The sequence below is a fragment of the Trachemys scripta genome, chromosome 4, assembly GCF_013100865.1.
Source record: "Trachemys scripta elegans isolate TJP31775 chromosome 4, CAS_Tse_1.0, whole genome shotgun sequence".
Classification (NCBI taxonomy): Eukaryota; Metazoa; Chordata; order Testudines; family Emydidae; genus Trachemys; species Trachemys scripta.
The window spans coordinates 99,971,849-99,999,106 of NC_048301.1; the positions used below are offsets into that span (position 1 = coordinate 99,971,849).

General features: G+C 37.7%; 1 protein-coding gene across 11 annotated transcripts in view; it reads left to right on the top strand.

Annotated features, from left to right (window-relative positions):
- Window positions 1–27,258, top strand: part of SOX6 (SRY-box transcription factor 6) — a 455,173-nt gene that overhangs the window by 90,023 nt on the left and 337,892 nt on the right. The gene's annotated exons all lie outside the window — the stretch shown is intronic.

Below are 27,258 nucleotides of genomic sequence, written 5' to 3' on the forward strand. Positions count from 1 at the left end.
CTCTTGCATGATATAATAAGTATATAAACAGTAATTACAGAAACTGTAGTTTTGCTACCTATCTTTAAGGCAAGTTTTCATATAGCTTATATTGTCCAAATGATTTTCCATGAAATTTTCATATTAATATAAATAAATAAATAAATACAAAGTATATTGGGTTGATTGTCTATTGACAAGACAGGCCAAACTCTAAATGACAGAGTATTATGCATATGCAATTCTATCTTTTAGAAATCAGACTGATGGGACTTGCACTGCTAAGTCACTTTTTTGAAAATCTAACCTTAGGTTCCTAAATATGGATTTTGAAGACTAATTTTAGGATACTAGGTTTGCAAATTTGGGCCACCATGAAACTTCATTTTGTTTCTCTCTATTATCCAAAGAGGAAGTAATTATACTAGTTCTGTTATCTGTATAGCACCAGTGGATAAATATTAATATATTCTTGGTGACCACTGTATACCATTACTTACACTAATGACAAGTGTACTGAAAAGAAGTAAAAGTGTATTTATTTTGGTTTATCTTTCATTCAACATTTTTACAATTATTTAAAAATAATTTTAGTTCAGACAAACAAAAAAAGTCATGCAGTTGACACATTTAAGCTCATTCTTAAATTGGTAAAACATGGATACGATTTCATAATAAGCAAATAGAAATCTAGTTAAGTAGAAATTAAAAGGAACAGTTACAAGAGTGAAATGCCTGCAAGCTGCATGGAAACTATTTAAAAACCATTATAATAGAGGCTCAAAATAAATGTATATCCCAAATAAAAAAAAGTAAGAGGGCCAAAAGAAAAATGTCACCATGGCTAAGCAGCAGAATAAAACAGGCAGAGGTAAAAAGGCATCCTTTATTGGAAGTCAGATCCTACGGAGGAAAGGAGCACTCAAGGAAGACCAGGCCATTGTGCAGAAGCTAAATTAATTCTTTGCATCAGTCTTCACTGCAGCGGATGTGAGGGAGATGCCCACACTTGAGCCATTCTTTTTAAGTGACAAATCTGAGGAACTGTCCCAGATGGAGGTGTCAATAGTGGTGGTTTCGGAATGATTTGATAAATTAAACAGTAATCATAGAATGTCAGGGTTGGAAGGGACCTCAGGAGGTCATCTAGTCCAACCCCCTGCTCAAAGCAGGACCAATCCCCAACTAAACCTGACCTTAAAAACCTCTAAGGAAGGAGATTCCACCACCTCCCTAATAATAAGTCACCAGGACCAGATGCTATCTACTCAAGAGTTCTGAAGGAACTCAAATATGAAATTGTAGAACTAACAATTGTGACATGTAATCTATTGCTTAAATCAGCATTTGTACCAGATGACTGGGGATAACACTGATTTTTTTTTTTTTTAAGAGAGGCTTCAGAGGCAATCCTGGCAATTACAGGCAGGTAAGCCTAATTTCAGTACCTGGCAAATTAGTTGAAACAGTAGTAAAGAACAGAATTATGAGATGCATAGATGAACATGATATGTTTGGGGAGAGTCAACATGGCTTTTGTAATGGGCATTCATACCTCACCAATCTATTAGAATTCTTTGAGGGTGTCAGGGTGTCAAACATTTGGACAGTTGTTATAGTTAGTATACTCGGACTTTCAGAAAGCCTTTGACAAGGGCTCACATCCAAGGCTCTTAGGTAAAGTAAGCAGTCATGCGATAAGAGGGAAGGCCTCTCATGAATCAGTAACTTGTTAAAAGATAGGAAATAAAGGGTAGGAATAAGTGATTAGTTTTCACAATGGTGAGTGGTAAATAGCAGGGTCCCCCAGAGATCTGTACTGTGACCAGTGCTGTTCAACATATTCATAAATGATCTGGAAAAGGGGGTAGACACTGAAGGTGGCAAAGTTTGCAGACAATACAAAATTACTGAAGATAGTTAAGTCCAAAGATTACTGTGAAGAGCTACAAAAGGATCTCACACAACTGGGTGATTGGGGAACAAAATGGTAGATGAAATTCAGTGTTGTGATATATGCAAAGTAATGCACACTGGAAAAAAATAATCTCAACTATACATACAAAATGATGGGGTCTAAATTAGCTGTTACCACTCAAGAAAGAGATCTTGGAGGCATTGTGGATAGTTCACTGCTCAATGTGCAGCGGCAGTCAAAAAAGCTAACAATATTAGGAATCATTAGGAAAGGGATAGATAAAATCACAAATATCATCATGCACTATATAAATCTCTGGTGTGCCCATCCTTAACTACTGTGTGCAGTTCTAGTACCCCCACTAAAAATTTACATTAGAATTTGAAAAGGTACAGAAGACAACAAAAACTATTAGGGGTGTGGAACAGCTTCCATATGAGGAGAGATTAAAAGTGCTCAGTGTTCAGTTTAGAAAAGAGACGACTAGGAGGGGCTATGATAGAGGTCTATAAAATCATGTATGGTGTGGGGAAAGTGCATAGGAAAATGTTATTTACTCCTTCACATAACACAAGAACCAGGAGTCATCCAGTGAAATTAGTAGGCAGCAGGTTTAAAACAAACATAAGGAAGTACTTCTTCACACAGCGCGCAGTCAACTGTGGAACTTGTTGCTAGGGGTGTTCTGAAGACCAAAAGTATAACAGTTTAAAAAAAAAAAGAATGAGATAATTTCATGGAGGATAGATCCATCAATGATTATCAGCCAAGATGGTCAGTGGTGCAACCCCATGCTCTAGAGATCTCTAAACCTCTTACTGCCAGAAGTTGGGACTGGATGACAGGATGGATCACTCGATAAATTGTCCTGTTCTGTTCATTCCCTCTGACACATCTATCACTGGCCACTGTTGGAAAAGAGGATACTGGGCTAGATTGACCATTTTGGTCAGATCCAGTATGACCATTCTTATGTTTTTATGACCTTTTAAAAGATTTTATTGAAATAGGCACACCAAAAGTGAGGATCCAATATATAATATCCTAACTGTACATAGAATATGTACCTCTTTAACCAATTTGAATACATTTTAGGATTAAATAGCCTTAAAGCCCTGAGGCACAAAAGCACTTAAGCATGTGCGTAAATCCTGGTGAAGTCAGTGGGGGTTAAAATATGTGCTTAAGTGCTATGCCTGATTGTTTTCATTGTTTATTGATTTATTCCCCTAACAGGTCATACACTCTGTTATAAAATGTCAACTCACAATATTGTATTCTCATTAATACATTTTCAGAAAGGCCATTAGGTCTATGGTATTAATGTGTGAGGTTAATATCCACAATTTGCCAGGTCCGTTACAAAGGGATCTTGTTGGTCTTTGTGCAAAATTTTTCTTAATTTTTAATTTTAGTAGTCCTTTGATATCTTCAAATTAGAATTTAAATTGAAAGTATGCAGCCTTTGCAAGGAACTTGATCTGTATTCAAGTTCTAAAATTATGGATGGAAAGGAATTAAAGGTGTATTTGAAAGAGCAGTGTTAATCAGACTCCTCAGTGGAGTCTGCAGAAGTCACTTTATGCCACTGTTTTGTGCAGTAGATCATGAAAGCAGAGTTGTAAATGTCATTGTGCTACAAGTATAGTAGTAAAATCTTTTTATTAATCGTAAGGTTAGTTCAATAGCTTTGCTTTCAGCTTCTCTGTACAAAACACTGTTCGTGGAAATGTTATTCATGGATTTGCTGTTGCCCTGCAAAATCATAAAGCCCAACTTGGCTTTTTGACACTAACTAAACTATCTGGATTAGGTAAAGCTGATCTTAAAAGAGAAAAATTGGATACTTGGCAAACCCAGCCGATATTTAGAGACACTCTTGGAGCTGATAAGAGTCGTCATAAATTTAAACATTACCTTACTGTGCACAGAAACCACACTAATAAATGGCTTTGAATTTTTTATGAATGACTGAGCACCCTGTTTCACTAATAAGTCCAAGCTGTTTTTTTATTATTTTTTTGGATGAAGGATGCTGTAGAGAATCTACTGATGAGGTGTCATATAATTTTACAAGTTGCATAACTGCTTTTAACTACTAAACTCTCTCTGATTAAAATAACAATTGAGCTTGTAATTTTTCTGAACAGCTGCTGCTACAGGGGGTCATTACCTTGGAGAGCTTTGAAATAATCGTACTCCTAATACATGAGTTATGTAGCCATGTTTTACAGCAATGCACAAAGTTTAAAGCCTATAGTAGAATGTTATTTGAAAGCTGTCAAACCATGTTAAAAAAGACTGCATCGTCAAAGGCCCTTGTGGCCAGGATTCAACATGTAGCCTTGTCTTACTCATTATAAAATGCATGTTTATAAAGTTCCACAGAGCATCCAATTCCCAATTCACTTATATCAGCAAGACTTAACTTGCTCATTAATCTAAATTCTTTTGCAACTTTAATCTACATGTTTAATTAATCATAAAATGAGGCGGTAAGTAATTTCAGCAATGTGTGGCTTGTTATCAGATGCATTTAATCACTCTTCTGTGAGCTCATTTGGAAACACCTGAAGATGTCGAGAGCAGTTTGAATAAGCATAAATTATTCTTTGTCAGTGTACTTCACTCAACTAATAAGACATTAATTTAAAAGGCACTGTTCGTCATTTTTAGATCTTCACCAATATTTTTAGCTTAGCAATATAACTCTAATTGTATATACTGTATGATTCACAACATAGTGCCCAACACTGAAAAGGGTAAGAATTTTATTGAATTCATTCTTATTTACATGTAATTATATCATGTAATCTTAGTTTTAATGAGGATTAACCATAGTTATCAAATGTCTTAAGTATTCAAATGTTTTTGGAATAAGCTGCTACTTAATTAAAATGTTAAAAATTATTAGGTGATACAGAGAATTCTGGGATCTTAATTCTTCTACATATGTGCTTGATAAGTCTGACAATGTTTAGGAACTGTATCATATCATTTTCTCCTGTAGATATAGCTCAAGCATATGTGGATTCAGCTTTTAATGATGAAGAAACAAGAGCTACAACAGTAGTCAACTATTTTACGTGAATGGATGTTCTCAGATTCTTACATGAGGTTATGTAGGGTGGAAAATAACATTCCCATTTTTTCTTGTCACTTAACTGTTATTCAGTCAGTGATGGCATTCTAAAAAATAAGACATGACCTCAGAGCAGATAACTCACAGGAATTGAGTGAGTAATGTATCTCTGGAAGTCAGAAGTATGGGAATAAAAATTGCCTTTTACAGAATGTCATCACCTCTCCTATTTATGCAGTGAGAGGGGATGACATTCTAGCAAATCATTATTTCACTGGAAATACATTTATTTACCTGCCATGAAGCCTCTCAGTTAATCTTGCTTTTGAACACTGAAACCTTTACTGGTTGTCTGGGACATTCCAATATGGATCATAACATGAAAAAGGGGGTGGTTACTGAGTTTTGAAACAAAATACAACTCACTTCTCTATATTTTTCTTTATTGTATGTACCACCTATGAATGAGTCCTGGTCTTCTCTGACTAAGCTGTTCTTTAATAAGAGAAATATTATTTAAAATGCCTTTCCTTTGCCTGCACCATTTAAACTATAGCTGTAAATTGGGATAGTTGCTTTCTTCCTCCTCCTATTTTTATTTTCTGATGAGCGTATGTTCCTTTCCACCACAATTTTGTTCTTACTTTTATTCAGTCTTCCATTCCAGATGGAAGAGACTGTTTTGTTCATTTGTTTGTTTCTAGAATGCTAAGAGTTTGAGAACAGTAAAGCTTTGGCAGCATCATATCGTACTAACCACCAGCCTGGACAGTTGAACATCATTCTATGAAACCACAAAAAAACTATATACAGATTGCATTTAGCGTCTGACAAAAACACACACGAACAAGGAAATATGAGCGCCTTCTGGGCCTTCCTCCATGTAAATTTTTTTTTTTTTTGACTAATGGCCTGCAAAATGTCTGCATTTGAGTTTCAGGGACTTACATAGTGTCTGAATTCACTAAACTAAAAGGTGATCAATCTGATTTTTTTAAATTGCTCCCAGTTTAGAGCTTCTATACCAGTAAATGTTCTCAAGTGTTTCACAATGGAGCCTTTCCAAAAGTCTAATCTGGCTGTCTTTCCCTGTGGCTTTCCTATATCAGGAGTGATATCTTCAGATATTCTTATTGTGACCAGTCAAAATATGCAGCTACTGTTAGACTCTCTAGAACAGTGGACACCATTAAAATCTTATCATTGCTATTTGAAAGTACTTAACATTACTGTGGTACTTGTATTATTCCCTAGAATATCACAAGTACCTCATTAGGGTTAATCACGCAATAGATAAATTGTAAAGATTTTCATGCTAATCACTTTTAGTATTGAGTCAAACAGAACATTAAAACCACCTGTTAATATCCAAATTGTATCTCTTTAATACTAAATACACTCAATTTGCATAATACTTGGTATTGATCCCATATAGAAGGCCCCAAATTTAGATTTTCTAAATCTCATTTAGGCCTTTAGTTATTCCTTGGAGTCTCTGTGACCTGCTTCAATCCAAATATTTTTATTGCCCCTTAAGCACTCATAGGAAAATTTTTTTGTAAGTGGGCTATATAAAGGTGTTAAGATTTTAAAATATTTGCAAGCACATTTTTTGTTACTCAATAAGTGGCCACTACAAGTCCTCATAACAGCATTATCACATTTGCATTGTATTCCAGTATTGCGAACCTAAAGCATTCAAAAATTGAGTCTAGCCCTAAAAAAACCTGGGATTAAAGAAAAACCCCCAAAACCCTCTGCATCTTTTATTTTGTCTTCTAGAGTTTGAGTCTTTAGAATTCACATTTTCAAGCTTTTCTCTACAACCAGTGAGGGTTAGACACTTGCTTTTAAAAAGGTGAAGGCTTAAATTCTGATATGTTCACATGACTCTAAGATTTGGTGCTTTCTGCAAAACACTAACATTGGAGACCCAATAAATTTGTAAAAGTCTACACTACTGGTATTCCATTACAATAGGGCAGACTTTGTCAATAGATAATGCACCTAAACTGATAGATGTAAAGAGAAAGTGATAATATTGGGAAGTGGTAATAGTGCAGACTTCCTCAGCACAAATTATTTATTCGCGTGCTCCTGATTCCAGTTCCCACACTCTAGGGTAAAGGATAAAGATATGCATATGCCAAGATGAAGACAATACTTTATAAAATGCTGAGGTTTTATTCATTTACATCATGTAAACTCATAGCACAGGTTGAGATACTGTATGAACAAATTATGCCAAAAATACATCTACATTCAAAATGAAATAACTAGATAGAATAGTGAAAAATTCCTTTCAAGAGGGGAAAAATAAGTCAGAAAACACAACACAAACACAGAAGATTATACATGAAGAGTGGGGATTGTGCTGGATCACACCTATGACTGACAGGGTTTTGAATCCAAATATAAAACAGATAACATTTACATGAGCAACAAATATATTTAACAGCTGAGCAACATTCTAGTAAAAAACCAAAACAAAAACACAAACCCAACCCCTCCAAAAAACAACTACTATTTCCTTTTGAACTTCAATCTGTCAAATAAACTCTACTATGTGAAGTAAAGAATCTTCTTAAAAATACTTAGCTTAAGTCCATGAAGAAACCACTGTCCTATGATCCCTCAGAGTGCACTTCAGCTCTCAACCATCTTTGAATTTCTATGTCTCATCAGAAGTAAAAAAAGAGGGGGTTGTCTGCCAAATACAACTCTGTTTTGAAGGGAAAAAACAACAAATTCCAAAAAATAAGTCCTTCAGTCAAGGGATGAGAAAACCAGACTTTCCTGCTAATTCACAGTATCTAAGAGAATGTTTCCAGATTTCCCGAAATTTCCAGTGTGAGATTCTGACTCTACATTTTAGTCAAAATAGGAGCATTAGCTTGAGTGATTGGAAAAATTTTTCTCTGTCGCTGAAAGAACAAGCCACAAAGTGTGATGTTCTTCTGTTCTTCACAGGAGATGAAGTGTATCATGTATCCAAGATGCTCTCGTGTCATAAGAATAAAACACCACTTGTGCTAAGTCAACTATCCTTATAGATAGTTGAGCCTGTGTATAGTGAATACTAGTATGGTGAACTACAAGAGGGAATTCTGAATTATCTGAGGCACAGTGCCAGTGTATGTTTCATGTATTAAATGAATTACCTCAGTGTAAGAGGTCCCTATTGTACTACAGACTTTGCAGAAATATAGCCTTTGAGCATTATTTTCTACAGGATGCCTCAAGAAAAGTGAGGAAACCCAGATGAGTACCTAGGACACCTAATAATATCATACTCTGGGATGCAATCCAGACCAGGATGTTGTTACCACTTGCCTTGCAACCTGGGTACCTTACAATGCTTTGCTGCTGTAGCTCCCAGTCTGGGATGCTCACAGCCAGCATAGGACCATGCAGGTCCCACCTGGTGTGTCTGTGTGCTAGACCTGTCTGCAGTCCCCCAGCTCCACTCTGGCTTCCCCGAGCCTTGGTTACAGCCAGCAAGGTGACCCTCAACACACACCCAGTCCCAAATTTCCCTCAAACCATGTTCCCTGGAGTGCCCAGCCCTCACCTGGACCACTTTGAAGGAACAACGAACCTTAGTATTTCTCTAAGAGAGAAAAGCACATTACATCTTATTAACTTAACTGAGGTAAATACACCCTTCCCTTCGAACACAGCACTGAATTGGTTTATAGTAAAATAAAACACAAATATTAACAATAGAGCGTAAGTAAAAAGCCAAGTAAAAAGAATAAAATTAGAAATGATTACAAGAAAATAGAAATGAAAGCACACACTTAAAACTTAATCTAGCAAGGCACAGACTTTGTTCAAGATGGTTTCTCTCACCAATCTTCCCTTTTCCCAGCCATGAGTAACTTTCCCTCAGTCAGGACCTGAAGAAGAGCTCAGTGTATCTTGAAAGCATGTCCCTTCACCAACCAAAGTTGGTCCAATAAAAGATATTACCTCACCCACCTTCTCTCTTTAATAACCCACTGTTGATCAGGAAATCCTAGGACAGATAGTACTGTCAAGGTAGAGTTTCTGTCTAACTTAGTGGGAGAACAATCTTTCTATTTGTAAAATGAGAAAAAAAATGTGTTTGTATTAAGATTTCTAATAAACCTTTAGAGGCATCCATTTAATGCTCAGGACACAATTCCATAAAGGTCTGTTCTGGAGAGAAAAACATTGCATCCTCTCTGCCTGGCAGATATTTAAAAAAAACAAAAGGCTTTTGGCCTCACAGTCACTACTTGCTGGAGCCTGGATGTACCTCTTGATGCGGAGGCCTCAGTGGCAATTCACACACCACCCTTAAGCCATTGGTGTATGAAAACTCTGTGTTATTTTTTTCCTTTTATTTTCTTTCTGTAGTCAAATGTAATTTAAAAATCCTCCACAAACGTCGACTAGCTCCAAAATGTTTGTTGTCAAAGTTCTAGAAGATTTAATCTTCAAAGTCTAACAATTCATCAGCATTCTACAGAAAACCATGCAAATTGCTCACTACAGATGGTGCCAATAGGCAAAAAAAAAAAAAAAAAAAAAAGTTATACTGATTGCTACTGGTTGGTTGCTTGACAAAATTCTCTTGTTGCTAGTCTCTGTTTTGGTCAACAGTTCAGAACCGCTTTGTATCAGGTTGATCAGAAAAATGAGTCCAAGTGAAAAGGTGATGTTGACCCAGCAAAAAATAGAAACCTAAGAAACTTGCTAATCAGTTCAGGAGATAGATGATTCCAATTCTCAAGATGCTTGAGGGAAAATCCTTTAAGAACACATAGCCATATAACAAACAGCCTGGTCCCTGTCACCCTGAATTGCTAGATCATCAGAATGAAAGCACTGTAGTGAGAGCCAGTAAAGGCTAAAATTCAAACATTTTATTTGATTTCATTCAGAAAGTGAAGGTGATGACATTTTAGATTACCATTGTTGGACCTGCCCCCTCAAAACCTCCTCCACATGAACCAAGCTGACCTATTCGGAGAACAGTAGTCAGTGCTATGCTTAGTGATCACAGGACAGACTACCAGTTTCCTTCAGGGACTCTATGTCACATGAAAAGAAACCATTAAAATTAATAAGATTTCAAAATATTGCTCCTCTACCCTTAAGAAAAGCATTACTCTTTCCATTTCTGCAATCAGTGTGTAAAAGAGGAAGGACGTAAAGCCCTGGAAAGATTCCCGTCTGTGCTCTGGATAAACAATTCTTCTGTAGTGAAATAAAGATACTAACTACCCCCTTCTATAGTATTCCAAATTTTGCACAAGACCCAATACAAGTTTGGACAGGAAACATTGGGTCTCACACAGATCAGTTCTGTGTCACCATCTGGCTTGGCAGGAGGTAAAGTAAAAACTGATTTTTTTGGTACCCTTAATGCTTATTCTCGGTTTCTGAATTGGTCACACTTTATGTTAGGGTACAATTCACAAAGAGTTACTAAATGATTAATAGATGCTATAAGCATGTTACGGACATGAGTAGTATTAGATCTGTTTGGAAAATAGGGGAGTTTTCCACATTTTTTTTGATATTTGACTGAAAAATGTTTGGGTTTTGTGTTCTCAATTTTCAGATGAAAAATCTATTTTTTGTTGTTGAGGAAAACAGACACTTTCTGCAAAAAATGTGTAGTTGAAAGCTCAATTTGCTGCTGAAAAAAGGTTTTGAATAAACATTTAACTAGCCCTTAGGAGTATGCATTATAGATGGTTATAAACATAGCAGTAGGTGGTGTTACAGATGGCTAAAGTAACCTACTGATTTGTTGGATTCTGTAATGTTCTATAGAAATGGATTCATCGTTTATTAAAACAGTACAGTCTTAAGTACACTCGAGAATGGAAGGGGCTGCTTTGAGACTGCCCCTTCCAGCTAGTGCCAGTATTCCTCCACATCTCTGGCTGTTTGGCCAGCTAAGGCTAGGTCAAGCCATTGCAGGACACAGAAAGCCATTTTTCACATCATGCTCTGGGCTTCCAACTAGAGATGGAGACACCATTTAAATCAAGAAAGTGTCTACTGGTTTGCTCTGTTGTCCACATAAGTGAGGAGAGAGCTTTATGTGCAATTTTTACAGATTTAAAGTTAATTTGATGTTTGGGATTGATTTAGGAATCCAGTGGAACAGCTGGATGATATGGAATTTTTATTTGCTCAGCAAGGTGCTATCAAGGATCAATGAAGAGCCCGGGTCCTGTTATCAGACTTTAGACAAACTCTTTTAACACTATAACTGGATCTCTAGAGCTGATTAGGCTTGAAGTACTGCTGTCAGTCATTCCCAGGGAACAGGCTCAACTATGACATCAATGGAATACCTAAATTTGCTTGGATGAGTTCAGCTGATGTTATCAGAGCAGGGCATACACTCTATAGGACTATGAAGGGTTGTGGGTGTTCAGGCTAGTCAAGATTTGCATCAAAGCCTGGAATTTAAACTATATCATAGGGCTGCATTGGGACTGAGTTATGTTGGGGCCAGCTAGAGGAACTTTTGCTCAAATACGTGCTTAACATTTTTTTTAATAGGGCCCTGAGGGATAGGCTGATGAAGTAGTTAATGATGAATAAATGGCACTACCACCAAACAGATCAGAAATTGGGTTTCTGATTCACATAGTAACCTCTATCTCCTATCCTCCCCCAGAATCTAATAGGCTTTTTATTTTTAGCAATTTCTTGCTAAAAGAAGTGTGGGATAGGAGAAGGGAAATCAAAACAAATTAAATGAACTACTAAATAATTGCTTTACAATACTAATCGATATTTTCTTGTCCTATTCTTTGTGCTTGGCCAACAGGAAGCCAGGGAAATTAGCTTTTTACATGGTTTATACAATGTATACATTTTTAAAAAACGGTAGGGCTGGGTTTACAATGGGGTAACTCCACTGATTTCAGGCTCCAAATATGTTAACCTACAAAATCAATTTTTAATTATATTTATAATTCATAATCATAAGGCAGCACAAATAATAGTTTGGTTATGGTGTTTTTTATTTTATTATTATTGTTTGGTTCCTTTGTTGTGTGCTTTAATTATCTCCTTTCCCTGAAAAATACTTTATTTTAACTTGACAGATATATATATCTATATACACACACAGGTAGATAGATATCTATGTATATTCTGGACAGATGCAGTCCCTGCGATCATTATACGTTGTTCTTTTTATTATTGTGAATTGTAAACTTTGCTATGCATAATACTATAAGTTGGAAGTAAATCTATTTGTATTTAAATGATACAACATGATACATAACATGATGCAAAGGGATGTGGTGAGCAGAAATTTGGGACAATGATACTAGTTTCAGCTAGGATAAAAGAAACCAACCGTAACTTTCTAAATTCTGATTGCCATACTCATTGAAGTCAGGTGTTGGGTTTCTAGAGCTTTAACGTGATAAGTGGATAAGTTATTCACAAGGAGAAAATGAAAATATATTGTTATTTCAAGGTTAGTGTAGCAGACCCAGAACCAAGAATTCTGGGTTCTAGTCCTAGTTTTATCAATGTATAACATTGGACAAACCATTAAACCTGTCCGTGCCAGTTTACCTATCAGTAAAATGTAGATAAAAATACCTACCTCACAGGATTGTTTTGAATATTAATTAATGAGTATAAAGTGCTTTGAGATCCTCAGGTGAAAGGTATTATGGAAGTGCACCTTATTATGTTGCTTTTATTACTTCAATATTAGCATTTTATGTGTATTACAGTAGTACTTAGAGGCATCAACTGAAATTGGGGGCCCATTGAACGAGATGCTGTACAAACATATAGTGAGGGACTGTCCGTTCCCTGGTGATCTTACAGTCTTAATTGACAAGACAGACTTAGGCCTGGTCTACACTGTGGGAGGGGGGGATTGATCTAAGTTATGCAACTTCAGCTACGTGACTAACGTAGCTGAAGTCGACATACTTAGACCTACTCACCGCGATGTCTTCACTGCAGTGAGTCGACTGCTGCCACTCCCACCATCGACTCTGCCTGTGCCTCTTGCAGCGATGGAGTACAGGAGTCGACAGGAGAGTGCTCAGGGATCGATTTATCATGTCTAGACTAGATGCAATAAATCGACCTCCGCTAGATCGATCACTGCCCGCCGATCCGGTGGGTAGTGTAGACATACCCTAAAGGGTGGAGGAAAGGAAGTAGTATAATCTCCATTCTATTGAAAACTGAGGCATAGTGAGATTAACGTGGTGTTTTCAAAAGTGCTCAGCATTGGCTTAAGTCTATTTCTATTGATCTAAATGGTTAAATGCCACAAGCATGAGCATATTTGAAAATCCTACCTTAAGTTTCATAGATTCATAGAATTTAAGGACAGAAGGGACCACTGTGATCACTAGGTCTGACCTCCTGCATAATACAGGCTAAAGGATTTTCCTCAAGTAAATCTTGCTTCAAGTTCAATTGCTGTGGTTGAACTTACCTTATAGAAAGACATCCAATCTTGATTAAAAAATGTCCAGTGATGGAGAATCCACCACAAGATTTGGTAAGTTCTAGTGCTTAACAATGGCTCCAGTGCTTAAAAGCTTAACATTTGTGTCTTATTTCTAGTCTGAATTTGTCTAGCTTCAGCTTCTAGCCATTAGGTCTTGTTATATCTTTGTCTGCTAGTTTGAAGAGCACTCTGTTCCACAGGGAAGTACCCAGAAGTACTTCTATAGTCTGTGATCAAATTACCTCATAACCTTCATTTTGTTAAACTAAACAGATTGAGCCCTGTGAGTATTGCACTATAAGGCAGTGGTGGGCAACTGCAGGGACGTGCTGGCTGCCGCTTCCCACAGCTCCCATTGTTTGGGAACCCTGCCCACTGGGAGCTGCAGGGGCCGTGCCTGCTGACGGTCAACGTCAGCAAAATGTCTCATGGCCCGTAATCAGATTACCCTGATGGGCTGCATGCAGCCTGCGGGCTACAGGTTGCCCACCGCTGCCATAAAGGCCTGTTTTCTAAATCTTCATTCTTGTGGCTCTTCTGTGAGACTGGCCCGAGGTCACACAGGAATTCAGGTGCAGAAATGGGAATTGATCTCCTGAATCTCAGAGGAGTGTCTTAACCGAAGACTTCCTTCCTTTCTGTATATCTTGCAAATATTTTTTTCCTAATCACACACGTGTCTCATATAGCCACAGTAGTTATTGTACATATCCCTTACTTACTATGTTAGAATAAACTGGATAAGTTCATCTTTATGTTAGTCTTGATCATGCTAGCTGTTCTTTTAAACTCATTTGCGCTTGCTTTAAAAGATTTAAATTTTTTGTTAAGTTTCAGTATAAAAGAGTAGAGACCTATTTATAATTTTGAGGAGCTGTACTGCGAGAGTTGTTTCTTCCTACTGCATCCTCTGTATATTTTCTACCTCTGAATGTAGCAAATAATAGCGAGTTTAAATATGCTTAAGAGGCTGTCATAGAATTATGTCTACTGTGATGTGTCTCTTAAGTTGAAAAGTTTTCCACCGAGTAGAGAAAATTGTCAGAGAAACAACTAATTAATCTCTGCTCCTTTACAGCTGTGTAATGCTATGCATAACTAAAAGTCCTGTTAAATTAATTAATGATTTCAATTATGAACTTTTCTCCAAAATGTTATGATTCGTATCAGGCTGATAATGCAGTGACCTGGGAGTGTGAAATCTGTGTTATGTAGAGAGTTGCCAGTTAATTGATTCACGAATTATTTAAAGTTTGTTGCACCCATGGGAGTGCTCAGATCTATGACAGCTATTTCTTAAAATGTACAAACTCTCCCTCTTCTTCATATTGGCAATTTCTAATGCCAGTTTCTAGTTAATATGATAGTTTAAGCACTTTTCCGGATTCTTTCAGTGTCACAGTGAATATATATGAAAAACACACTGTATACCTATCAATGAGAAAAAGTTAATCTCTTGTCAAGTAATATATTTTATGACATCTTTTTTATGCCAATTATTTTTACATTTTTTAAAGTTTCTGTTCATTTTTCCTATGCTTGGTTATCAGATAATTCAGTTCTGTTTGCTCCACGGGAAGCATCATTTATTTCAAAAGGTGATAGAGTGAGAGTTTCTTAAAAAGCTTCTAATGATTAAATGAAAGATATTTCATACAATGCTGTGGTAGAATTGCCTACTGTATAGATTATCAGTAATTGTGCTAGCCTCCACTCTGGAATTTAAAGTGGTCAAACACTATTTCAGAGGTGTCATGCCTCTGTAAGTGCAACAGTTTCAGCAGCAAGTCTTTCTATCCACGACAGCATGCTACGGACAACTAAGAGTATTCTGTATAATTGCATCCTATTTTAATGTTTTAGTCCATAACTTGCACAACAACTAAAAGTTGAAGTGTACACAGAATAAAGCAGAAGCAGGTGTTAAAGCATGTTAAAATATTGTTAATATTTTATAATGCTTTATTAAAATTTTATTAATGTTATTAAAGTGCGCTTGGGTTGACTGTAGTGTTGTATAACATGACCATTAGTACCAATCCCTTTGTGAGTGCCTGAGGTCAGAGGAAAGGCTGCACATGGCTGCCTGGGTCGGAGGAGAGACTTGTAAGCACTAACACTGTGGAGGTGTGTGTTTCACGCTGAAGATTGGGGGTGACTGAGGTTTTTTGCAGGCTAAAATATTGTTACTTTTTTTTCTTTGAGATCAAAATACCGGGGATAGGTTCTAGACAGCAAATGTAGTGATTTTAGACAGTCTCAGTTAAATACTCTATCTAGTGCCAACAATATTCATAAGTGAAGGAAACAGGATGTTCCTCATTTAGTACGAGAAATGAATGATCTCTTCACCCAAAATTAGTTTATTTGGGTCAGAATGGCCTGGTGTGTAGAATAATAGTACCCTAGCTACTCAGAGATCTAGTTTTCTCCATTTTCAACTACTTTTGCTAGCTCACTGTTTCTTTTTAGTGTATCTTCCCCCTGCCCTTATACAATAAAATAAAATCAAACAAAGTGTTAAAAAAAAAAACAAGTGCATCCTCTCTTGTTGAAGTTGCTGCAGGGCCCCCAAACTGCTGAAAAGTAAGCAAATTTAAACTAATATCTGCATTGTAGAAAATACACCATTTCAAATAGTGACTGAGTGACTGCTTCTGTTTTCTAAAATTAAGGAGCCTATAATCTCAGCCCCATTAACAAGTGCTGTCATTCAGATACAGTGTCTGGCTGATTTAAATAAAATGAAATGAAGATAGTTGTTTCTGGTCCCTTGGCTTCACTCATTGCCATAAACATATGCTCTGCGTCCCGCTTCTTTCCATCTTATTTATGACTTTAATTTGTTGTGTGGGCTGCGCTAGAAATTAAATTTAATACAATTCTCCAAGGGACCCTGTCATATAATAACATGGTAATTTCTGTGTATCCTTTTGAAAAATGAGGAAATTAATTCTTCCTGACATGTTCTAATTATTCCAGTGTGAACGGCAAATCCGTTTTTCCCAGCCCCTGAAGTGTTATAGGCAAATGGCTGCTGTTCAAAGCTGAGGTGCTAATGCTGACCAGCAGTGCGTTTAATTTGAAACATGAGCAGACACCTTTCAACACACCTTTGTAATATTGGAGTACTTTACAGAAATTAATTCACTACTTATTTGGCAGCTTAGCCTGGGGGTTATGGTTTTTATTCATCAATACTATAGACATGTTAGCACAATGTTTCCTGTTTCCTCTAGTGCTTTTGTGCCTGTGTTGCAGAATATGGATTCAAAGTGTGTGATGGGTAGCTATAATGTACAGAATAAAAATGGGTACTCGGATACCTGACCACTACCAGTTGTATGTAGGCATATATTTGCAGTTTGGAGAGAGGTGCTATAAGGTCTTGAATGTAAACTTAATTACAATCTATCATTAACAGTTTCAGCTGAAATTACAGTGGAGAAATTATTTGGACCAACTTGCTGTGAAAGGGCTTTGCTCCCCAGATGCAGATACTACAGCTACAGGTCTCTGTTCTGAAGATAAATTGACCCTTACATTTGTAGCATATTCAAGTGTACTGAACAAAGAATCAGTACACTGTAATTTTAAAGTACTTAGGTACCTTTGGCATGGATAAACTTTGGCAAAGTGGAAAAAGGTGAATTAATCAATGTAGGCACTGAAACTAATGATGTCTTTGCATTGGTGACTTTCAGAAAACTGCATTTGGAGAGTTTGTGTGTTCATTTTGTGCAGGATTGCCAAGTAAACTTCTTCCCTAGTCCCATCTTTGTTATAAATATAGAGGTATTATCTATGTTAAATGCTCTTTTAAAATCCAGATAGGTGAAGATATAAAAGGAACTTGGACTATACCAAGAAACAGGATGTGGCAAAAGCCACCATGCATTGTTAACACTTAAAATATCCACCCATAAGGCCTTCATGTATTTGTAAGTATGTGGTCAGTGGCTTGAAAAAGTGGTAAAACATTATTACTGTCAGTGGTTTTTTTAAAAATTCAAATAAATATGAATGTAACTTTTTATGAAGAAGCGTGTGTATTTTTCCAACTTAAAATAAGTCAGTGTATTAGTTACTAGTACCAATCTCTTTACATGATGAAATACTTAATACTACACGGTTATGTAGCTCTTTTCATCTGCAGGACACTTCAGAACGATGATCTAAGTGGTCCCTACCCTTCTTAGTTGTTATTATTTCTTAGCCCCACTGGTATACCTGACACTGTAGAATTCACAAAGACACAATCCTTGCACCAAGAAGGTTACAGTCTAAGCAAGACAGATGATGACATAAATTCACCAATTGTCCAGGAGGATCTCAAAAGGAGGCAGGTTTGCACAGGTATAAATGACTGCACATGGTGCAAGATGATGGAGAATCATGCTTGAAGTGTTTTAATGATAAATTTGAATGAAGACGGGGAGATTTTTTTGGCTCACAAGAATGATGATGTTCCAAGAGCATGAAGAACAGCAGGGACAAAGCTGAAGAAGGGACAAAGGTGAGACCAGGAGAAAATCTATAAAGTAGTTGGTAGGAGGGCAGCATGGCTGGCGTGAAAGAAGCAAGCAGGATAGCAGGAAGAACCTAAAACTAAGGGGAAACTAAGAAATCTGAGTTAGGAATAGAATTGTGCAGAGGTTTAAAGGCAAGGTCCAGAAGCTTCTGAAGCTGATGTATAAGGCTAGGGGAAACAGGTGAAGGGTTTCAAGTAATATAATTTCCACTGTAATATTTTGGATAGATCAGAATGGAGTCAGGGGGAGCAGAGGTGGTTGCAATAGTTAATTCGGGAGGTGGTTGCAATAGTTAATTCAGGAAGTGACCAAGACATGAGCCCTGGTTTTAGCAATAAGGATGAAGAAAGTATAGTTTTCAGAGATATTGCTTAAGAAGTGTTGGAAGAATTTGCTTGACAGCCTGAATATGGGGTGAAGTGGGGAAATAGTTGTTGAATGCGACACTATATGTGAGCTGGGGTAAGGGAGTTACAGGGATTGTAATTGAGGCTGTGAAGATGGATGAGATCACACCAGGATAAGATTTAGGAGGACAAGATGATAGTATTAAGGATAGAAACCTGAGTGCATGCTGAGACAGGGAAGTAGCCAGGGATGGAGAGAGAAGGGGCAGGATGAGAATAAGTACATAACATAAGAATGGCCATACTGAGTCAGACCAATGGTCCATTTAGCCCAGTATCTTGCCTTCCAACAGTGACCAATGCTAGATGCATCAAAGGGAATGAAAAGAACAGGGCAATTATCAAATGATCCATCCCCTGTCATCCAGTCTCAGCATCTGACAGTCAGAGGTTTGTAGTCACTCATTGCATTGGGTTGTGTCCCTGACCATCTTGGCAAATAGCCATTAATGGACCTATAATCCATTAACTTATCTAATTCTTTTTTGAAGCCAGTTATAATTTTGACCTTCACAGCATCCCTTGGCAATGAGTTCCACAGGTTGACTGTGCGTTTGTAAAGAGCATAAAAGCATGAAATGCCAAAGGGGAGTGAGAACCCAGTGACTGGGTTGAAATCGGGGTGGGAAAGGAAAGAGAGGAAATTGAGAAAGCTGAGAATAAAGAAAAGCATTTTAGACTTTGCCAGGCAAAGACTTTTGTGATCTTGGTGGAGCAGTTTCAATGGATAACAAGACACAGAAACCAGGCAGTAGGGAATGCATGAAAATTAGAACAAAAACTCAAGGCAGTGGGAATAGATGACCTATTCAAAAAGTTTAGAAACAAAGGGAAGGAAGCAGAAAGAGGAAGCTAGTTTGAAAGGCAAATTGAAGAGACAAATGGGATCAATCGATGTTTATTTTATGACAGAATTACAAGAGGAGAAGCAGGGAAGAATTAATCTCATTTTTACAGATGAGCTGTTGTATGGGGATTAGAACTTGTCTAAGAACAGAAAGTGAGTCGGTGTCAGAGCCAAGATTAGAACTACTGGACTACACCTCATTCTGAAATACAGTTGGAATGAGGTCTTTGTATTACACTTTATGCTAAAGAGTCCATTCTTTTCTCCATGTACGTTCGGGGGTTTTGCATTAAATCTCGGTACATTGTGAGGAGAATGTTAGATATCCCTTCCACTATGGGAAACTCATACAAAAGGTGAGTATTTCATGAGGGCTGCAAGTGAGTTAGACATTATCATAAAGTTTCTGTGTTTCTTTGCTTAACATCCTCTGCCTGATTCAAGCAGGCCCCAAGTGCAGTATGTATTTTTAATTTTAAGAATGAGATTTGGAGCTGATATTTTCACTTGGGGGGCTAGGTGCTCCCAATGGAATGTAAGAAGGAAGTGAGTTCCCAAAAGGCTAGCAAAACCTGTGAAAAATGCTAGTGACAGAATATGCAGCATGATGACCTGTGTCTGAAAAGGAGAGTAGAAATAGGGCATAGATCCATCAAGAAAGGAATAAGCATGTGAATCAAGTGTACTTTTGTGCATTAAGACTGAATCCAGCATGTGGCCCAGCGAGCTACATTCTCTTATGTACAAGGAGATGATAAAGGCAAGGAAAAATATGTGGCTGTTGATGAAAATGACTGAGGCAGCACTAACTGGCTGAAGGGACACTGCTTACCAAAGGAGACCCATTGCCAAAATGGTGGCAGCACTTCAAAGAGAGCAGCATCATGCATGAGAGAAATGAATCTGCCCTCAAGTGCAGGGAGAACTTTCTTTCACCCACATGAGGGTGCCTCTTTTTCCCCCACTGGCTGGACAAAGCATTCTCAACATGTATTCAGAGGGATTCACAATCTCCTTTTGCCTCCTTTCGCTCCTGTGCTGCAGTCCGGCTTTCCTGTTTCTGAGGCCTGTTTGTGTGTGGCTGCTGCAGGCACAACGATGGGAGCTGTAGCTTGCTCTCTGAGGGGGTCTGATCTCCTTTACTGGCTGTCTTTTGAATGCTTGTACCTCAGATGCTGTTCTGTACACTTCCTTTTTAAATATCGTGACCAGGACCAGCCACATTGCTCCTCATCCAATTTAGTACCTTCTGTCATCCCTTGCAGGTTTCCCAATACCTTCTAAGCCTGACCCACTAATGCAAGGTTCTATTTGCAGTGGAATGGAGGTCATGACTGGAGGAATTTTCTGTATTCATTTATTTTTGCTTCACCATATTTCCTGAAGATCTGTGGTCAGGTACCGTGGGCCCTTGAAACAGAATCTAAAAATAGAAAGCCATTTGGTATTCTTAGCTGTGAATCCTTCAGCACCCAGATAGCATTAGTCCCTTGGCTGCTCTGGACTCATATCTTTTAGGGTGTCATGGTGTTGCTCACTCACATGTTTGTCTGACCTCTGCATTTAGACATAGAACTGGTAGACACAAATTCTCATCTTTGCTTACCCAGCACATGCTATCTCTGAACTGCAGGAACACCATTTCCTAGGTCAGCACATACTGCATGTGGGGCAAATGGGGAATTTTGATTACTTGCTCTATGTTAGTCAAGGGTGTTAAAAGTCTGAGTTCTATGGGAATTGTGCCAATCAGCTTTTGGCTTTTGTGATTAGGCTCAGCAAGAATGGAGCAGGGGTAGCTTGTGGAGAATCCATCGCCAAAATTATGAAATTTTATTTTGGTTTAAGTAGAGCTTTTTAAACATTTTCCATTTTATAACAAGAATGGACTACGTTTGACAGTCTAGCAATAATCACTAGTAATAAAATAATAGGTCTGGTCAGTTTCAAAGTAATTTATTGGCTATGTAGGCAATGATCTCTAATTTTTTAAAAAGTTGCCTTAGTAATGGAACCATATGTAGCAACTCTTTCTCTCCTTCCCCCTGCCCCCGCACCTTTAGTATTTCTGCTATGTTGCTTTTCTGATACCAGAATGTCTCTGGTTTGGTATTTAACTTTATATGTTGCAGTAGATGACACTTTCTGCTGTGAAATTCCTCTACTTGAATTCTTCAGTGCACATTAGAGTTTCTATTTATATGAATATAACTTCTAAGACAAATATCAATGATAAATATGTACAGCAAATGCCAGTAGTAAAGCTTATAGTTCCAGGTTGGTGTGGACTCAAGTGTATTCCTCTTCTTACCCAATTTCATGGCTGGGCCTGACATACCTCAGATCACCCAGGGAGTTAGTGGTTGAATTTGGCCTGGGGTTCGCACAATCTCTTGGTACTTAGCCCTTTTCTCTAACTGTACCACATAGCATCTATAACATATTTTAAGAAAATAATATGGTATAAATAGATTCTTGTTTCTTCACTTATACATTTATGCTTTTTATTGTCACCCTTGAGGGACTGAATAATGACTCAGGGAATTTGTAATGAAAGATGGTGCTTGTCATCCCAAGATCACTAGTAACCTAGATTTGTTAACATTTGATGGCTGATAGGGGATCTGTGTGAAATTAGTTGATTATCTTAGTCCAATTCCTAGCAAGCAGGTGTCCATGTTACAAAATCCATGATTACTAGCACTTATTGGTGCTCTTGTTAACAGTCTCCACAAAAGAGACTAAAAACTGAATGGGCACGGAGCCTGACCTACCTTCACACTCCTGGAAGTGGCCTTTCTGGGTCAGGACTGAAACAGAATGGTGTGAAGTAATGTGAAGAGGTTTTGCAATGCCTGTTCTGTGGATAAATGGAGGCCTTTCAGATTCTAAGGGTGTCAATCTGGCATGAGCAATAAATTCAAGTCACAGGAAGATAATAGAAAAGACAGTAATACTACTACATCTGTGTGAAAAATGTCCCCTTTGTTCCTTAGAAGAAGGCAGTAATATAGGAAATGGAGGAGGCAAGGTTTGAGTATTTGGTTTTTTTGGGGGTTGGAAATACCGTAATTTCTCTAGCAGGTGAATGAAGGGGTCTTTGTCACATCTATGTTCCTAATTATCTTGAGTTCATTGTAAATATTTTTCTGTGACAAACCTTTTCTGTGTTTATCCTAGAGACATCACTGACTGAATAATCAATAAACCTTTTTTCTACTTGATCTATTCAAGCATAAGAGTGAGATTATTGAGTGGGAGAAGCAGGGTCACCATCTCAAATATTTTAAGATTATTGACAATTTCTCTTTATTATGTCAACAAAAAAGCCCAGTGTATCCTGATAGTCTCTTGATGATTTATGCTTTTGCTGATAATATATTAAAATATTATATGTGTATTTGTTCCTAAAACCTTACTATTGGAGTGTCAGAAAAAATTAAAAGTGGCATACACCAAGCCCCAGGAAGGCCTAACGTCTCATCCCCCATTTGTTTCTTTTCATTCTTAAATCTTATTCCTTCTTCTTTCTTCATTGCTGTCTCTCAGGTATGGTCTGTCTTTCTCATAGATTTGGTTACTAATTTAAAGCTGATCTAATATCATGTTAAGTTTTTATATCTCTGACCATTTCCAGCGAAAAATTAATTTGTGATTTATATTTAATATATATATATATATATATATACACAGAGAGAGAGAGAGAGAAATTTATATGTACCTAATACTCAGAGTCCATTTTTCTTAACTCTTTTTCAATCATTTTTACTCATTTGGTTAAAAAAAACAAAAAGAGTGTTTCAGTTACACAATGAAAAAAAGTCCAAGTTTTACAGGGTTTTGCAACTATTCAGTGTAACAGAGATTTATATGTATTCTATAGTCACTGACAATCAGATAAAAGTGATTGCATTACTTGCTACTTAACGACCCACTGGACCTCATACAAAAATATGTAATAGTTCTTAAACCTGCTTTGTCGTGATCTTGTCCTGCTAAATTCCTACCTTTTCAATAAGATCTCTGAAGCCCTCCTATTGCCAGGTCTCTGTGTTCTACCAGTATGACACTTTTTAATAGGGTTACATTGCATTCAATGGAACACCATGATATACAGTTCATAACTAGGCCACAAGAGTGCCCTTTCACAGGATGTAGGCTACACATCTCAAAACACTGTCAAGATTATATTTGGACCTCTCTTGCTCTGTTCCCTTTCGGTCATTGACACTGACATGCTTGGATTTCTGTGGAGCTGAATGGCCATTTCATTAGTTGTGAGTGATGATGCTGTTTTATTGGCTATGTTGTGTTAGCAAGGATTTCAGCAATGGATATATGCTATCGGCAACATCACTTATTAAGAAATATTGGAGACAATAGCTTTGATGTTAAATTATATCTGAAACTATGGTGGCACCTGCAATACAAAATACACCTCTACCCCGATATAACGCGACCTGATATAACACGAATTCGGATATAACGCGGTAAAGCAGAGCTCCGGGGGGAGGGGGGGGGCAGGGCTGTGCGCTCCAGTGGATCAAAGCAAGTTCAATATAACGCGGCTTAATCTATAATGCGGTAAGATTTTTTTGGCTCCCGAGGACAGCGTTATATCGGGGTAGAGGTGTACAGGACAGTATATCTGCAGTAGTTCCATTATATTCTGTATCATTCGATTTGATCTGAAAAACAAAACAAAAAAGACCAGAATAAGGTAGTAAGGGAAAGCTATATACACTGTGTTGTGATGTTCATCCATGGTATGTCTACACTGTAAAAAAGCTCCCAAAGTAATGCGTCTCAGAATCCCGGTCTACAGATTCAGGCTTGTGCTACAGTGCTAAAAAGAGCCATGCGGACATTCCTGCACAGGCTCTGAAACCCAACCTACTCCCTGAGTTTGAGCCCAAGCTCCAGCCTGAGTGGGAACATCTACGCGGCTATTTTTAGGACCCTAGTGCGAGCCCAAGTCTGTAGACCCTGGCTCTGAGACTCACTGTGGCAGGTGTTTTTTTTGCAGTGTAGATATACCCCCAGTTGCCTGTGGTGAGTGTTGGGGGAATCAGGGGCAGAACAGTTGTGGATGGGTTCACATTAGGTGACACGGAGGCTAAGTTAGGGATGGACAATGGTTCCTTATGAAAAAGTCCTATACAACTTACTGGTAAATTATAACCTGTTCCCAAAGAATTGAATAGAGAATTATATCCCACCTAAAGAATTCTATGGGGTAATTTTACAAAACCTGACAGAGAGGATACAATACTCTGTTAAAATATGAAGGCACCCCATTTTTAAGGTTGTGTTTAATTTTGCACGTAATGCAAGGTGTAAGTCTTTTAACATGTATCACAGAAATCACTTTCACAAAGGGACATTTTCAAGAAAATCACAAAGTTTAATTTTCCAGGCACTTTTCACACTCCTTGGTAGATTTCTAAAAGTTTTTAAATCACTCTCTTTTAAAAAAACAAAACAAAACAAAAATCCTAGAGTCCATTTCCCCTCCCCCCACATCTCCTATAACAAAATCTCAAAGTCGCAAACTTTAAGTTTCACACAGGGCTTCAGACTGCAGAAATGTCCAATGAATAGGATATTTTGCAAGTGAAAACTTTCCACAGTGATAGTTACAGTCCTGTCTTGATTTAGGTCCATTGGACAGTGGCTCCTGTCTAGTGAATCACAATAGGTTCATAAGAGGAAGAAGGTGGCTCTGTAGTACAGTTGTTAACTCTGCTTCTCAGGTTTCGTTATTTGTAAATCACCCTTTCCTCCTACTTTTCTGACCATGCCCTAAATCCTCTTGCTACAAGGAGGTGTGGAGGGAGCTTGGTGAAAGAGAGAGTTAAAGCTAAATTTGTCCTAGGAGTAGCGCTAGCAGCTTCTCCCTCCGCTAGGCCTCCTACTTAGGGTGACCAGATGTCCTGATTTTATAGGGACAGTCCCGATATTTGGGGCTTTGTCTTATATAGGCACCTATTATCCCCCACCTCCGTCCCAATTTTTCATACTTCCTGTCTGGTCACCCTACTCCTACTATTTGCCAAAACGGAGCCCAGTTCAACTGGGACTTCCTCTGCTCACGCATAACATTTCCTAGGGTGGCTGACGCAGAAAGAGAGAAGCCTGAATTGCAGGGATTGATGCTGGCAGGGAGGCTGTTGCGCAGAACTGGGCAGTGGGGCTAAGGAGTCACAGGGGAACCCAGCTGCCCTCGTTCTGGGCTCTCGTGCTATCCATGTTGCACAGCAATTTGTTCTTCTTTTGTTTGTTAACATTTATTTTGGCTATTTTTTTTTGGTAATAATGAAACATAAGCATTTTTTAAAAAGCATATCAGCCAAAATAAGAGGCGGGGGGGAATCATTTTATGTGAGCCGGGGCATTGGAGGGAAAGGTTGGAGATGAGGAAGGCCTTGCAATGTGCCCTGCTCAGCTCTGGTTGGTCAGGATGGGGAACGTGTTACAAAGTAGAGGACCCTGCCAGCTGCCCCCTTCCCTTTACACTGAGATTGCTCCAGCTTGAGTGTTCCTGCTGACTGCAACTGTGGCAGCATGGCCTGGGGAGAGAAGTGGTCTGTCAGGTAACCGAGTCCCCAGAAAATTAGGAGCCTGGCTTCACATTTGAAGTAGATAGCCAAATTTGTAAATATATGTTTTTATTATTAATTTCTTTTTACTTTTGAAATATAGATAGTTAATAATAAAGATCATGATGAAATAGCAAGTTGTCCAAGCACATAAAACTGGAAGCTATAACAGTACAATATGCACCTACCGTTTAACTATTCAAATAACAATGGAAACACTGTTAATGAATGAAGTCTAAACCAATCATGTATATAAAGAAATAACAAGATTGACCTGTAGGCAAAATCTGTGTGGACTAAACTTCATATTTGTTTAGCAATGGAAGTTTCTTTATTTAAATTGGTAGAAACTCTACTAGAATCTCCCAAATGAGTAACCTGGTCAAGAGCAACAATCTAAAACCACATAGGAGGAAAGTAAAACGTTATGATTATTTAGTTAATGCAGTTTTTATTACTAAGGAGAGTTTCAAACTTGTATGACTTTGTCACTGACCCTACCAGTACATTTAAAAAAAAAAAAAAGTTTTGAACAATCCAAACTAACAGCATGTTAGCAGCTAATTCGAACATTATTTCAGTATCATTCATAAATTACTTTTGAATCCTTTGACTTAACAAAAAGAAAATCCCACAAATCCTACTTTTGGTCAAAGCATAAGACCATAATTAATTCGGCATGTGCTTCTGAATTAAGAACACAGTGTTCTGAGCTTTCTAAAAAAGCTTTTTAAAATGTTGGAGAATGCTTTCATTGAACCTTTTTAATTGGGTGAAGTCTTAAGATTTGTCACAAATGGAGTGATGTTAATTAAATATTGTTATTCCTTTCTGCCAATCAACTAAGGTTAAGCTTTATTTGTAATTTAGACCAAAAAAAAAGTGAAACAGGCAAAAATATATAAAGCAGCTGCCAGGAAAACAGAATGGCATAGTAGGAATTGAATTTGTAGAAATTTGTGTAGGAGTGCAGGGGTGCATTGCATTGCATTTTCCACGGAACTAAGGATGTTTTTTTGAAAATTTTTTGGACTTGTTGGTTAAATATCTTCCGTCTCATGAATGTGTTATTTGGAAGGATAGGTGTATTGGCAGCATGGTCTCTAGCATAAATCACTGGTATGTGGATGTGATTTGGCAAAGTGTGTGTTTGCATGTTAATTTCAAATATGGTCATATATGGACTCCTCATTTTATTAGACACAGAAATATCACAAATCATAAAAAGAACAGGAGTACTTGTGGCATCTTAGAGACTAACAAATTTATTAGAGCATAAGCTTTCGTGGACTACAGCCCACTTCTTCGGATGCATATAGAATGGAACATATATTGAGGAGATATATATACACACATACAGAGAGCATAAACAGGTGGGAGTTGTCTTACCAACTCTGAGAGGCTACTCTGAA